We start from the raw sequence: 15658 nt of genomic DNA on the forward strand, positions 1-15658 counted from the left end.
GGGGGCGGGCGGGCGGGGAGAACTCTCGGCCCGACCTGGGAGTGCTGAAGCCCCGGTACCCCGAGGCTGGGGCCGGCGGTCCTGAGGGCAAGGGGCCCGGCTCGGTGCCCCGAGGGGAACGGCCCGGCCCGGGGGTGGGGGGCTCAAGGGTCGGGTCCTCGCGGGGTCTCGGCTCGGCCTGCGGGCGCTGGGGGGCCGGTCCCTGCCGGTGCCGCGTGCAGAGGCGGAGGAGAGTGGACGCGGGGGGCGGCGCGGGGGTCGGCGGCGGCGGAAGGACGGGAGGCCATGTGGACGCGGCGGCGGGTCGCCCGTTGGGGGCGGGGGGCCGGCCCGGGGGTCTCGGCGGACCCACGCTCCTTCTGGGGGGGCCCGAGGCGCTCAGCTGCCGGCGCCTCTTGTGCGGGCTTAGAGACCGAGTGGCCGGTCCGGCCGGGAGGCGGCGCGAGCCCGGTGCCCCGCGCGGGGAGCGGGGTTTGGGGGCTCCCCCGGCCCGGGTTTTCGGGGGGCTTGTAGTCGGCCCTTAGGGGGCGGCGCTGACTGCGGGTCTCCACGGCCCTGCCTCGCCTGCACCTCCGAGTTGGGACGACTGGTAACTGCTGTAAAATGGATGGAATTTTCGAGCTATTATCTAACAGGCAGATCTTGGGATGATAATTGGACCCTTATGTTAACAGCCCGAGTGAAGAGTTTTCTGAAACATCTTAGGAGGGGAAGGCCGCCGGGGTTCTGGGGCCGGGGACCCCCTTCCACCTCGGCCGCCCTCCTCGGGCCGAGTCACCCGCTCCCGGGCCCCCAACTTCCCCTGTTGAGCGAGGTCTAACCTTCCAGTGCAGACGGGAGGTTGTTTTCTCTTTCGTTTTTCCCCTCTCCCATTTTGTGCATGTATTTCAGCCAGGAGCACCTTTTTCTTTTTTAGTCTTTTTTTTTTTTGTGTGTCCAGCTTCTTCCTTCTCCAGCAGCACCTAAAACTTGGTCCAGTTTTCCCTGAGATCTCGGGGCCCATTCTGTGCTGCTCAGAAGGTGCAATATTCGATTGTCCTAGCCTGTGTTGAATGAGGGAGTGAGTGAGTTCGGTGTGTGTATCTGTCTGCTGTCCGTCTGTCTTTGTGGGAAAGGTGGGGAGGGAGAGAAATTCAGAGAGCAGTCCACCTACATGGGGAATGCAGGTAACTTGTGTTGAATTGAGGGGCGGTGTGTGTGTGTATGTGTGTGTATGTGTAAGAGTGTGTCTGTCTGTCTCTCTGTCTGTCTGTCTCTGAATGGTGGGGAGGGGGAGAAATTCAAAGAGCAGTCCACCTACCTGGGGAATACAGGTAACCCGGGTATGTTTGCATCTGTGTGTGTTGGTTGGCCCAGAGAAGTCTTAAGATCTTGGTGTGCGAGGAATTACAGAGAGGTGGTAATTAAAGTTCTTTGGCGTTTGGGTGCTTTTTGACATTTCCAGCGTGCCCCGGTTCTCTGAGCAGGGTTGAGTGGCTTTCTGTAACATCTTTCTGTGAAAGGGTATGCTAGTGGAATTAACTGTCACCTCAGGGTGCACTAATTATTTGCATCCCCGATTTATTTCTTAATGGTAGCAGAATACTTCCTTTAAAAGGCTGAAGCACCCCAATTAGTTTCACTGATTTTTATGGTGTGTGAGGGCCCTTAGGCCATTGCTTGTGCCCGGCAAGTACTTGTAGGCCAACCTCCAAGTTGGTCTTGTTTGTCTTGAGTTTTGTCCCTGCTGTCACTAACATTAAGGATTTTGATGCTTGAAGGCCTGCGCTTGTTGTCTTTCTGAGGCTACATTTATATTCTGTAGTTTAAAAAAGCTCTTGGTTGTGCTCATAATGTTAACTTTGGAGATGGTGTTGGGTCCGGTTTTCTTACACGTTAACAGCAGGCCGATCAGGTGAATACTTGTCCACAGCTACACAGAGGGATGATTTGGAGTTTCCCAGAGTGAGTTCTTAATGTTCACAGCCTGAGCTTGTATTCATGGGACGTTTTAAAAATTCTGGTTATTTGTGTTCTTTCTCACACATGGATATTTTTGTTTGTCCTCTATTGTAAGGGGAAGCTTTTATTCCATTTGTTTCTGTGTAAGTATGTAACAAAATGTGGTTAGGTTGATTACAGTATCTGGAAACATGGGATTTAGGTCCAGTACTGCCCCCCTGACTGGGTGATCTTGAGGAAGCCCTGTAATCCTTTCAGTGGTGTGTATTCTCACTTTTAAAACAAGTAAAGTGGTTGTCAACAACTTCATCTTGCTTGACTCCACAGTTAACACCCTTAGTACCAGCAGTCAGTATATAAGGAAATGTATTGCACTGGGAGTATCTGCAGTTAGGGACCTCTCCAAATTATCAAGGATGCCAGTTTGAGGGTTAAGGTGTGTCTCATTCAGGCCATAGTCTTTCCAGTCACTTGCTATGTATCTGAGAGCTGGGTAGTGAGTAAGGATGACAGAGTAAGAATTGATTCCTTTGAGATGTGTTATTAGAGATAAGCACTAAACATCCCATGGACTGCAAAAGAACAAGTATGTCTTGGAGGGCATGTTGCTAGGAGGGGCTATTCCTTGGAGAAGAACATGATGCTGGGAAGGGTGAAGGGTCAGTGAAGGAGAAGACCCTCAACCAGGTGGATTGATGCATTGACTCCAGCAGTGGGCTCTTGTGTGTCAGGAAGTTTGAGGATGGCACAGGATAGAACAGGGTTCAGATCTTTTGTTCATAGGGTCGCTTTGAGTAGTACTCAACTCAATGGCACTTAACAATAACAAAGTCACAATTGGAGCTGTCAAGTGAGTTTTACCTTCTCATCATATAAATAGAAAGGATGCTAGTATTTAAGAAAAATTAAAACTCAGTATTTTAAATTCTCTTTCAGAATTTGCTCAGCAGGCCTGACAGTACTTTCAGGCCCTGTGTAGGCATAGAGCTCATGAGGGTCAAGACTTGGATGTCCCCCTCTTGTTGTCTCCATAGCCTGTGCTTGACCCATACCTCACATGTATTCTTGCTCCACTGCTCTGTTATTCTTCTTAAATCCCAAATCTTTGGACTCTGCCAAAAGAATGCCTAGTATGGTCTTAGTGACTGCTATGTAAGGTCTAGTGACCCCAGGGAGTTTTCAGAACCTTCCCTTTGCCTGTGCCTGGCCAGGTTTGCCAGTGTACCTGAGATTTAAAATGTAAAACGCTTATCTTTCATCCATAATATCTAAGGGACTCTGTCTCATCCTATTTTAGACGTTTAGGATGCACAAGGATACTGTCTGGTGAATTCTCTCACTTTGACCAGATGGGGCTCAAAAGATGGATTTAAGAAAGTAAGTCCTCTCCCTATTACTCTTAATGCTCGCTCTTACTGGGGCTTTGTGTTCAAGACGCCTTTGTGCTTGCTAGTACTGTCTGATGCTTCCAACTCTCTTTTCTTTCTTTGTTGGTTTAAAAAGAAAGCAGCAAAAGTATATCTAGTATGGAGAAAACCAGTACAAGGTTATACATTTATAGTATAATGCACTGAAACCAAGGCTTTTGAAATGCATAATTTGGTTGCATTGCACTTAGGATAGGTTTTTATTATTAGTTAGGCTGTTGCAAGTCCTTTAATGCATATAGTATGTTCAGTATGAGTGAGAAAATTGTCAAGACAACAAACACAGTCAGTACTTTTGCATTGCGGTATTTGCTTTGTAGGTAATGCACAAGACCCAGCAGGAAGGTGAACTATAACTTGAGTTATTGGTGTATCTGTAGCTTGTTATCTGATGCTTCTTCGTGAGGAAGTTAAGAAAAAGAAAACATCAGCTAAAGGGCAAACTATCCTTATTATGGGCTGTATATACCTATAAACTCTGTGATAGGGAGGGTAAAAGTTAATTGGAATGCTTGAATGTCTGCCTGACTGGAAGATGGTTTTCATGTTTGAACATAGCATTCTTGAAAGTGAATTAAGGGGTGGGGGGTGTGTTTTACTAACTTTGATGCATTAGCAAGTTCTGTAGGTACACACAGAAGATGGCAGTAGTTGGTACAATAGAGGAGGAGTCTGTCTGCCCAAGAAGACAGTAAACAGTAAATAAAGTCAGGTGCTGATAATGCTGTGAAGAGAACAGACAATAATATGATAGTGACTTCTGTGTGTTCAAGTGATGCTCCTTGTTCTGAAACGTTTTCTGCCAACAGAACAGTCAAGCTTGATATGTGGGATGGATAAAAAGAATGTTGTTATTGTGATTGTTAGGTGCTACTCAGTAGACGACAGCTCACAGCAACCGTGTGAACGGTGCATCTGCCTTATCCTATGCCATCCTTACCATCTCTGCCATACTTGAGCCCGTTGTTACAGGCACTGTCTCGCTCCATCTTGGTCTTCCTCTCCTTCACTGATCCTCCACCTTTCCAAGCATAATGTCCTCCTCCAAGGACTGGCCCCTCCTAACACCAGATCCAAAATTTGTGAGGTGAAGCTTCACTCTCCTTGACTGCAAGGACCAGCTTGGCTTTACTTTGTCCAGGACATATTTATTTGTTCTTTTGGCGGTCCATGGGATAGATAGTACTCTTCCTTAACACCACAACTGAAGGGCATTGCTGTTGCTGTCATCCTTATTCATTGTGCAGCTTTCGGATGCATAACAAATAATTGAAAAGGCTATGACTTGGATCAGGTGTACTTTTGTCTTTACACTTAAACTGATATCATTGCTCTTAAACACCTTAGAGAGGTCCTTCATATAAATGTATCCCGTTCAGTATGTCTTTTGATTTCTTGACTGCTGATACCAGGGAAATTGTTGGCTTCAGCCTTCTCTCTATCTATCTTGATATTACATGTTGGCCCCAGTGGTAAGAATTTTTGTCTTGATGTTGCGTTGTAGTCCGCATTGAAGGCTGTAGTTTTTGATCTTCTGCACCAAGAGTTTCAAGTCCTCTTTGCTTTCAGCAAGCAAGGTTGTGCCATTGTGAGATGTAGGTAGATTGTTGATGAACCTTCCTCTAATCTCGATGCCACATCATCTTCAAAAAGTTCATCCTCAGGGAGGTCTGGTGGCCTAGTGGCAAGAAGCTGAACTACAGTTTGAGAAGTGTGTGGTTCAAATCCACCAGATGCTCTGCTGGAGAAGGAGGGACAATCTCCTCCTGTACCTGTCAGATTGATTTGACGGTACATGCACAAAAAAAATAATAAAATAAATTTAAAAAAAAAATTCAGCCTCTTGAATGATTTGCTTAGTACACAGAGTGAACAGACGATACACCCTGCTGCATACCTTTGTTGGTTTTAAACCATGCTTTCTCTGTATATCTCAAAAAACATTCAACAGAGTAAATAATTTGTATTAGCCCTGAGCATCTTGAGGCATTAATTCAAAGGTAGAGATGGGTTGGGGGAATTCTCTCTGCTTTTATCTTTATATTTATAAATATAAATCTGGCCCAGAAGCGCATATGGAAAGCTTTCCTGATACCCTGTCAAGCTAAGACTTCCATGTTTTATCATTTCACAAGAGTGACTTTTATGATGTGATTCTGTAAACTTATGCTAATGGTATTTCAGATACTGGGCAGAGCTGCCCATGGTGAACAGATCTCAGAAGAAGATAAAGTTGGTAATAATTTTCCAAACTAAGACAGACTTGGAAGAAAGGCCTAGCAGATGACTTTCAAAAATTAGCCAGTGAAAACCCTATGGATTGCAGAATATCTTCCAAAACTTGAGTTCACTTACTTTGGCCATTTCATCCAGAGGGACTGATCTTGGAGAAGGATTTTATGTTTGATAAAAGGAGGGTCGTTGCAGGTGAGGAAATCCTCACTGGGATAGTTTGACATGTTGGACTCGTGTAACAGGAAACATGAAGATCACACACACGGGCAACATTTTGTTCTGTTACACACGGGGTCACCATGATACAGAACCGACTCCACAGCTGCTAACAACAGAGACTTTGAAAGAAGATTGTTGTCTGCTTTTATTAGTCATTCTGATAAAGTGATGTTGGTGTTGGCCGTATCAGAACGTCTTTCATTTCTGTTTTTCCTCTTTTGTTGGTAGAGGGGAGGAAGAGTTAAACGGGCGTGTTAAAGTCACCTCACTTTGTTAAAGCTTCAGGTAACTTGCCTGTGCAGGACCCTTTTTGCTAGACACTGCTTCAGGGGCATCTCGATGACTGAATGGAACTTGGCAGAGAGCTATTGAGGGACGTTCACAAAGCTCCAGGCAGAGTCTGTACTGGAGGAAGCAGCACAGGTAAGAAAGGCTTCGGCACCCAGAGCCCAGAGAGGGGGTCCTCCCAGTCTCTCCCAGACAGCTGGAGTCTGCTTCTCCTACTCTACACTATCTGATGATAGAATTACGGGGCTGGAAGAAACTTTGAAAATTGTCTAGACTGCCTTTTGGCATTGTAACTCAGAAGAGATGCCAAGAGGATGGGGACTTGCCTGGAGTTCTGCAGCTTTGTCTTGGCAGTCAGGAGATCTTTGCCAGTCAGGCGAATATTCTTCACACTGAGGGGTCTCACCATGTAGGTAGTTAACCGAAGCTCCTGAGTGGAAAAAGCCCATGGAGTTCTAGCCTTAAAAATCAAGGAAGAGATGAGCATCTATCTTGAAAGCAGAGCGCATAGAAAATGATACCACTATTATTTCTGAGGTCTGTACCCTTGATTTTTTTGCCCAGATGTTGTCTCAGTCTAGAACGAGTGATGAGGAGTAACTCCTCTGTTGCCGTGCTCAGCATTGTGCCGTTAGAGTGAAACCTTTCACAATTGTAAAGGTACCTCTGATAGATGGTTAAAACAATATTCTAAAATTCCGAATAGTTAAGGCCCCAGAAGCCTTAAATTCCAAACCTTCATTTTGGGAAGCTCAAATTTCATGTCTGCATTCTAAATCTGAAGCATTGCTTTGGGAGCCTGTAGCTTGATCACTGTGGAGGAGTGATTGTTCACAAGAGGAGGGATTCCTGACGGGAAGAGCTAGCTGGCCTGCTTTCCTTCCCACCCGCTTCCATGCTCTGGCAGGTTCTGGATCTCGGCAGTAGTGTTTGGGGCTCTTGTGAAAGGCCCACATTGTGTGTATCCATAGAGAACAATGTTTTCACATTCTCCGGTGTTAACTGAAAGGCTGTCAGTTCAAATACACCCAGTGGTTCCAGGGAGAGAGAAAACTGGTGACGTACTTTAATGAAGATTGCAGCCAGGAAAACCAGCCCTGTGGAGCAGTTTTCTGTCTCATAGGGTTGCTGAGTTGGAATCTACTTAATGGCACCAAACAACAATGTTACTTGGCAGGAAGGACCTTGGGTGAGGAGAGTATACGTAATGGAGCGTGCTGCATGCTGTGGCAGTGCATGAAATAAGAGTTCCTTGTGCTGTGTACCAAGGCAGTGGCGTGGACTAGGGCAGGGTTTTTTTGTCCTGTTGATGCCACACCCTTCTGCATCTGCTCAGTTTTTAGGTGCTTTCAAGTTGGCTCTGATTCATAGCACCCTTGTGTGTAGCAGAAGGAAATGTTGCTCAGTCCTCTACCATTTCCATGGTCTTGTCAGGCCATTGTTTTGTCTGTTGTGTCAGCTCAGTGGAGCAGGGCAATTAAACCTGGGTGTGAAAAGTGCTATGGCAAAGGGAGGGCAGGGCACTGTACTGGGGTGTGTCAGCCCTGATTTGAAAGGTCATAGAAAGCTTCCCAGAGGAGGCCTCTTCATCAGCCTGCCGCTGGTTCAGCTGTCTCCTCCCACCTTTGTAGCTTGTCCTTCCCTCTCTCCCACTTGACCCTGTTTGTTCTCTTTACTCTCCTCTTTAGGTATACTTGCTCATTGATGATCTTGTATACTTCCAGATTTTAATGTCCTTAGCTAGGCCTCTCTTGCCTTGTGCTTAGATATCTTCTCCAGTAACTTGAGCCTTATGGGTCCAAAACGGAACACTTGCTGCTCACAAATCCTTTTTTTTTCCTTTGTTTTAACCACTATACAATGTCTCGTCTGATTCTTCCTTTTCTCTCAGTACTGTCCATGCCTAACCCCTCACTTGATTACTCTCAGTATAGCTATTTCAGTAATGAGAGCTGAAATCTACTGCTGCTACACTCTGAGCTGCCGTCGTCTTGTACAAGGAATGCTGTGATAGCCTTTTAACCGGCCACCCATTTCTTCTGATCTCCATTCTATGTTGTCAAGAGTAGCTGAGAGTCACCCATCTCTCCCCTACTTAAAATCTTTTAATGGTTTCCTGTCACACTTGGAAAAAAATAGCCAAACTCTTTCCCTGAATCACAAGTGACCTTTCTACCATGCTCACCTGACTCTTACCACTTTGACTTGCAATCTTCTACCCACATTCGTCTTTCTGGCCTCTGAAGGTGCCACGCTTTTCCCTTCTAAGCAGACTGCTTTCTTAAATTATTAATAAATATGGTTTCCCTCTGGCCAGTTTTTTCTCATCCTTCAGGATTTTTTTAAATTAATAAATAGCATGAGATGCATAGCAGAGGAGAACAGATGAGGAGAGAGTATCTGGAGTGCATACACAAAGGACTTATAACGTATATTGTGCGTGTATTTATTTGAAATGTGTTTGAGCCCCAAGAACAGTAGCAATATACAATAAGAGAAGAAACAGTAGTAAATGTAGTGAAGGTGTGGAGAGGTGGGAACTCTCATGCATTGTTGGTGGCCCTAAAACGGTGCAGTCACTCTGGAAAGCCATATGGTGGTGATAGTTGTTAGGTGCCATCAAACTGAGTAAGACTCAGAGCAATCCTGCTGCTAAGTGTGTACCTTAAAGAAAGAGGAACCGGGACATGAGCAGAAAGATGCATGCAAATACCCAAGGTCATTGAAGTGTTATTTATGATAGCAAAGAGATAAAAACAAATACTCATCAACCAATGAGAGAAAAATAAACTAGGGCACACACGTACACAATGGAATACTGTGCAACACTGAAGAAGAATAATTAAGAATCCCGGAAACCTCACACCATGGCTGAATCTGAGCGATATGCTGAGTGAAATATGTTCATCACAGAAGGACAAATGCTGTATAAGTCCACTGTTGTGAAAAGTTAACACATAGAATATGGATGGTTAATAAGGGTAGGAGAATCAGTAATTAGATAATAGTCATGTATTAAGTTGATAATAAGGGGATAATGAGCACAGCATCACGAACGAAAAGGAAACTAAGGTACAAACAGAAGAAATCAGTTAAATATACAATCCTTTATTGTCGTTGTTGTTATGTGCCATCAAGTCGCTTGCGATTCATAGCGACCCTATGTACGAGAGCCCTAAACGCCGTTCTGTTCTGTGCCAACCTTGCCATCTCAAACACACTCATTCCCACCACTCTACTCACAGAATTGATCCATCTCATCAAAGGTCTTCCTCTCCTGTGCCACCACTCCACTCTGCCAAACATGCCCCTCTCCAAGGACCAGTCCCTCCTTGCAACATGTCCAAAGTATGCCAGACGAAGTTTCCGAATCCTTGACTCCAGGGAATATTCTGGCTTCACCCTCACCAGGACAAACCTGTTTGTTCTCCTAGTAGTCCATGGTATATTCAACACTCTGCTCCAGCACCACAGCTCAAAGGCATCAATTCTCTATCATCCCTATTCACTGTCCAACTTTCTGATGTGTAACATGTAATTACGAAGACTGTAGCCCAGATCAGGCACACCTTAGTCTCCAGCCTGAAGTCGTTATTCTTCAGTACTCTTGAGAGGTCCCTCACAACTGACTTTCCCAATGCAATTCAGCTCTTGATTTCCTGGCTGCTGTTACCAAGTGTTGACTGTGGAGCCAAGTAAACTAAAACTGTTAACTATCTCAATCTCTTCACCATCCATACTGATGCTGCCAATTGGCCCAGTGGTGAGAATCTTTGTTTTCTTGATGTTGAGCTTCAATCCATATTGAAGGCTGCAGTCCTTGACCTTCTGCAGCAAGCGCTTCAGGTCCTCCTCAGTTTCAGCAAGCAGGTGGTGTCATCTGCATAACGCAGGTTGTTGATGACTCTTCCACCAATCCTGATGCCACATTCCTCTTTGTGCAGCCCAGTGTCTCAGATGATCTGTTCTGCATACAGATTGAAAAGGTATGGAGACAGAATACATCCCTGACGGACCCCCTTCTTGATTTTGAACCATGCAGTGTCTCCTTGCTCTGTTCTGACGACTGCCTCCTGGTCCAAGTATAGGTTTTGCATTAGCACAATCAATGTTCTGGGATTCCCATTCTTCTCAGAGTCAGCCATAGCTTGTTGTGATCCACACAGTCAAAAGTCTTTGCATAGTCAATGAAGCACAGATAGACATTCTTCTGGTATTCTCTGCTTTCTGCCAAGATCCATCTAACATTAGCTATATTATCCCTGGTACCACGACCTCTTCTAAATCCATCCTGCACATCTGGCAGTTCTCTGTTGACATATTGTTCCAAACGTTTTTGGATAATTTTCAGCAGAATCTTGCTTGTGATATTAATGATCACTCTGTTGGGTCACCTTTCTTTGGAATAGGAACAAATATCAATCTTTTCCAGTCAGTCGGCCAACTAAAGTAATTGTCATTACTTTTAAAAAACCAAAAACAACCCTTACAAAACACCTCAAACTGATTACTATCAAGTTGGAACTGACTCATAGCTGACCCTATAGCAAGTATTCAGATAGTATACATCACGCAGGAGGAGACTGTCCTTTTTCCTCCCTTGGAGCAACTCTAGCATTTAAACTAATCACCTTTGGGTTGAGAGTGCAATTCCCAACCCACTAGGTCACCAAAGCTCATTATCACTAATATTGTTGTTGTTGATTGCCTTTGAGTCGAGCACGACTTATAGTGACCCCATGAACAAAAGGCCTGGAACCTCTCTACAACCATTGACATTTATCAAAGTTCATAAGAGTTTCAGGAGGCTTGGTATTTAGGAAGTGGATGCCACTCCTGCTTCCAAATTATCATAAATAACAAACATTAATTTACAAATGAATACAGAGGCCCAAAAGAAAGACCAGGTATGGACAAAGAGACTATATCTGTGATCATATGTAGATTTCACAGATGATATTTCTCTGTGTGTATTTGTATGTGTTATACATTTGAGCTGAACCATAATAACCAGACACTCTGAGGGAACGAGTCACTGGGCCTGGAGCCTCAGGGTCATAGTTTCAGAGGGGCATTCAGGATCAAATGGCATGCTTGCTGGCAGCTTCAAGGTCCAAGCATTTTTTTGGCTGGACTGCAGTCATCTGGTCTCGTTGTCCTCACACCTTAACTCCTAGAAAATCCTTAGTAAAATAATTTTAACGCTTTTTCTCCTCTCCAGGAAAACATCAGTTGTTAGGACATAGTGTACAAAGACTCTATTTTATTTCTTACTTCCATGGAGAGTAGCAACTTAAAAGCTCAGACGCTTCCAATAGAGGGTCCTGGATAGGGTGAGAAGAAAATCTGGTGCAAAACTCAGAAATAGGCTTAAGTGAATTGAGATGACATTGGGGAATATATACATAGATTTGATGGAGAGTGTTTCTTCACATATGTGCACACATGCTGGGAATAGATTCATGACTGTAATAGAGCATACAGAGGGCAAAGGTATGAAAATGTCTTAGTCATAACTAGACACTTGAAGGGAATGAGTCACTAGGCCTGGGGGCTGTTAATGATCATAATCTCAAGAATATCAAGGTCAGTTGAAACAACATACACCACAAAGAAATTGTTCTACCTCTTCTTACACTGTGGCAAGTAGGTGCTGAGCTCTAAAAAGTGTGAGCAACTATCTAAGGTGCAGCTATTGGTCTCTGTTCATCTGGAGCAAAGAAAAATGAAGAAAATCAAAGGTATATGGAAATAATGAGCTCGGGGGACTAACGGACGGCTCAAACCTTGGCTTCCATGACCCTGAAAACCAGCAGAACTGGATGGTGCCCGGCTACTACTGTGGACTGTTTGAAAGGAATCACAACATAAGGTTCTGGATAGAGGGGAAGAAGAAAATGTGGGAAGAGACCTTAAGATCATAAAAAGACCAGGTTTTCTGGTCAGATAGACTGCTGGGACCCCCAAGACTATAGCCTTTAGACATACTTCAGGCTCAAAATGAAACTCACCCTGTTGGCTCCAGTTTCAGCTAAAATAAGAGCAGGAATATGAGGGGAGCAGTAACCCTAAGAAGATAGGCATTCCTTAGGAAGTCAGTCACTCAGGATCAAGGGGGCAGGATTTGCCCAAGGACAAATACAGAAGCCCAGAAGGGACAGGAGGAGAGAGAGGGTCAGAAATGGAGCTGCACAGAGTATGTGGGATGAATGATGTAATGTAGTGGGGATTTCAGTCCACGGTACCAAACAGAATGTGTATGATATTTGATCACAAAATCAATTTGTTTCTAAACCTTCACCAAATCACAACAAATTAGCCGGGTTTACTGATCCAAAAGAGACTGATGGAACCTCCCAGAGTGGTGCTCTACAAACCTTGAACGACTTAACTCACCCCCATGGTTAAGTGTCAGTCAAGAAATCAGTGGGCCCAAAAGGTGAACAGTAATGCCAGTGGTTAATCACTGCTTTGAATAGCAACTGTACCAGATCAAAAGGGCACCATTTGCCTATGGATAAAATCAGCAACATGGAGGGAGAAAGATAAGCTGCTTCCCACTACAGTTTACAGCTTCAGAAACCCAGTGAAGATACTATGAGAGGATGAGAGGCAGCAGTGAGTTTAAGGTTTCTTAAAAGCTCAGAAGGAGGGGAGGATGTGGTGGGTGGAAGTGAGAATCACCAAGAGAAAGCAGGAAGAATGCTGTCACAGTGTTGGGATTGTAACCAGTGTTGTAAAGTGAAATGTGTACTGACAGTTGAATGGAAAAGCAGTTTGCTCTGTAAACTTTCAGATGGTAATAAAAAGTTGAAACAATGAAAATATGTTTGGTTGTAGTGTAAAAACAAAATACTTGGGAATCAAGAATTCAGATATACTACTCATTGGGTGTAAAATGATGCTCTGGAAACCTGGCAGTTTTTTCAAAACATATGTCTACCCTAAGACCTAGCAGTTTCATTTCTAGATATTTATCAAAGAGAATTTGAAAGATATGTGTGTGTGCACACGCACACTTTTTTAAAGGATCATTTTTTGAAACTTTTTTTATTGATATTTTAACAAAAGTTTATAGAAAACTTGGCTTTCCATTCATCCATTATTGCACATTTCCCCCAGTTATTTTTCTTTTTTAAAAAAAATTCTTTCGTTGTTGTACCATTTCCTCCCCACTCCTCCCAGTCCACTTTGCTTTGAGCCTCTTATTCTGGACTGTTGTCATGCAAATAATACCTAATCATATATTCCTTTTAAACAGTTCTTTTCCTCATCTTTTTCAATGCAGTGTACATTATTTATCCCATCTTTTTTTGTTTCTCCCACCCAACCCCCATGTCAGTCCTATTTTATAACAGTGACATGCGGTATTTGTCCTTTTAAGACGGAAATACTTCACTCAGCATAATATCCTCCAGGCTAAGGTGTGCCTAATCTAGACCATGGTCTTTACTATTACTTGCTATGCATCAGAGAGCTGGACAATGACTAAGGATGACAGAAGAAGAATTGTGGCTTTCAAATTGCCGTGCTGGAAAAGAGTCTTGAATATATCATGGACTGCCAAGAAAACAAAGAGGTCTGTCTTAGAAAGGGTGAAACCAAGTTTTGCCTTGGAGGCTAGGATTTTGAAGCTCCATTTCACATACTTTGGGTATGTGGCCAGGAGAGACTGGTCCTTGGAAAAGGACATCATACTTGGAAGGGTGGAGGGACAGCACAGGAGACCCTGGATGAGATGGATTGATAGATTAACTGGGACAAATGGGGGTGGTTTGTCAGAATTAGCGAAACTGTCTCAGGACATGACAGAGCTGCTATACATAGGGTCACAATGGATTACAGGTGACTCGATGGCACATAAAAATATCCTTCATCCTCACCCATTTTGTGTATTTCATTAGTTCCTTGTTTTTCAGTGCTTCATAGTATTCTATCCATTTGTTTGTTGATGGACACTTGGGTTGTTTTCACAATCTCTTTGATATTGTGAACAATGCAGCAATAAACATAGGTGTGCATATATCTGTTTTTGTTGTTGTTGTTGTTGTTATGTGCCATCGAGTCGTTTGCGACTCATAGCGACCCTATGCACAACAGCCCTAAACCCTGCTCTATCCTGCGCCAACCACACTGCCTCTGACACACCCATCCCGATTACCCCAGTCACCGAGTTAATCCATCTCATAGAGGGTCTTCCCCTCCTGCGCCGTCCCTCCACCCTCCCAAGCATGATGTCCCTCTCTAATGACCCGTCCCTCCTGGCAACATGTCCAAAGTATGTCAGACGAAGCTCCAGAATCCTTGCCTCCAAGGAGTAGCTTGGTTTAATCCTCTCCAAGATGAATCTGTTTGTTTTCCTGGCAGTCCATGGTACATCCAGTACTCTTCTCCAGCACCACAGCTCAAAAGCATCCACTCTCCTTCTGTCCTCCCTAGTCATTGTCCAACTCTCTGATGCATAACAAGCGATTGCAAAGACCATGGCCTGTATCAGGCGCACCTTAGTCTCCAGAGAGATACTGTTGCTCCTGAGTACTTTAGAGAGGTCCCTAACAGCAGACTTTCCCATCGCGATACGCTTTTTGATTTCCTGACTGCTGGTGCCAAGAGTGTTGACTGTGGAGCCGAGCAAACTGAAGCTGTGAACAATCTCAATCTCTTCGTCATCCATCCTGACGCTGCCAATTGGTCCAGTGGTGAGAATCTTTTTCTTCTTGACATTGAGCCTCAATCCATACTCAAGGCTGCAGTCCTTGACACGCCGCAGCAAGTGCATCAGGTCCTCCTCAGTTTCAGCAAGCAAGGTTGTGTCATCTGCATAACGCAGATTGTTAATAGATCTTCCACCAATTACTATTGTATATTCCCAGTAGTAGAATATCTGGGTCAAATGGTACTTCTTTTTCCAGTTTTTTGAGAAATTGCCATACTGCCTTTCATAATGGTTGCACCATTTTACACTCCCATCATCAGTGAATAAGGGTTCCAATTTCTCCATAGACTCACCAACATTTGTTGTTTGCTGCTCTGTTGAACTTTGCCATTGTTACTGGAGTGAGATGCTGTCTCATGTTTCTTTTGATTTGCAGCTCTCTGATAGCTAGGGATTTTGAACATTTCTTCATGTGTGTGTTCGCCATCAGAATGTCTTCTTTGATGAAGCGTCTGTTCATATCCTGTGCCTATTTTGCAGTTAGGTTGTTCACCTTAATCTTGTTGAGGTGCTGGGGTATTCTATAAATTTCAGAGATAAATTCTTTATCACACATGTCATTACCAAATATTTTTTCCCAGTCTGTGGCTTTCCTTTTTACCCTCTTGGAGAAGTTTTTGATGTGCATAGCGATTTGATTCTGCGAAGGTCCCATTCATCTCTGTTAGTCTTTCCTGCATGTAGGTTTTTCAGGATACTTGGAAGACTGGTCATGTTGTGGATTAGGGCTTCTAGAGTTCTTCCAAGCTTTTCTCTGATGAAGTTCATAGGCTTTGATTCACTTTGAGTTGGTTTTTGTGTATGGTGTGAGATGTTGGTCTTGCTAGAGATT

This window comes from Elephantulus edwardii, unplaced genomic scaffold, assembly GCF_000299155.1.
Source record: "Elephantulus edwardii isolate Elephantulus edwardi_28Jun2011 unplaced genomic scaffold, EleEdw1.0 scaffold00086, whole genome shotgun sequence".
Classification (NCBI taxonomy): domain Eukaryota; kingdom Metazoa; phylum Chordata; class Mammalia; order Macroscelidea; family Macroscelididae; genus Elephantulus; species Elephantulus edwardii.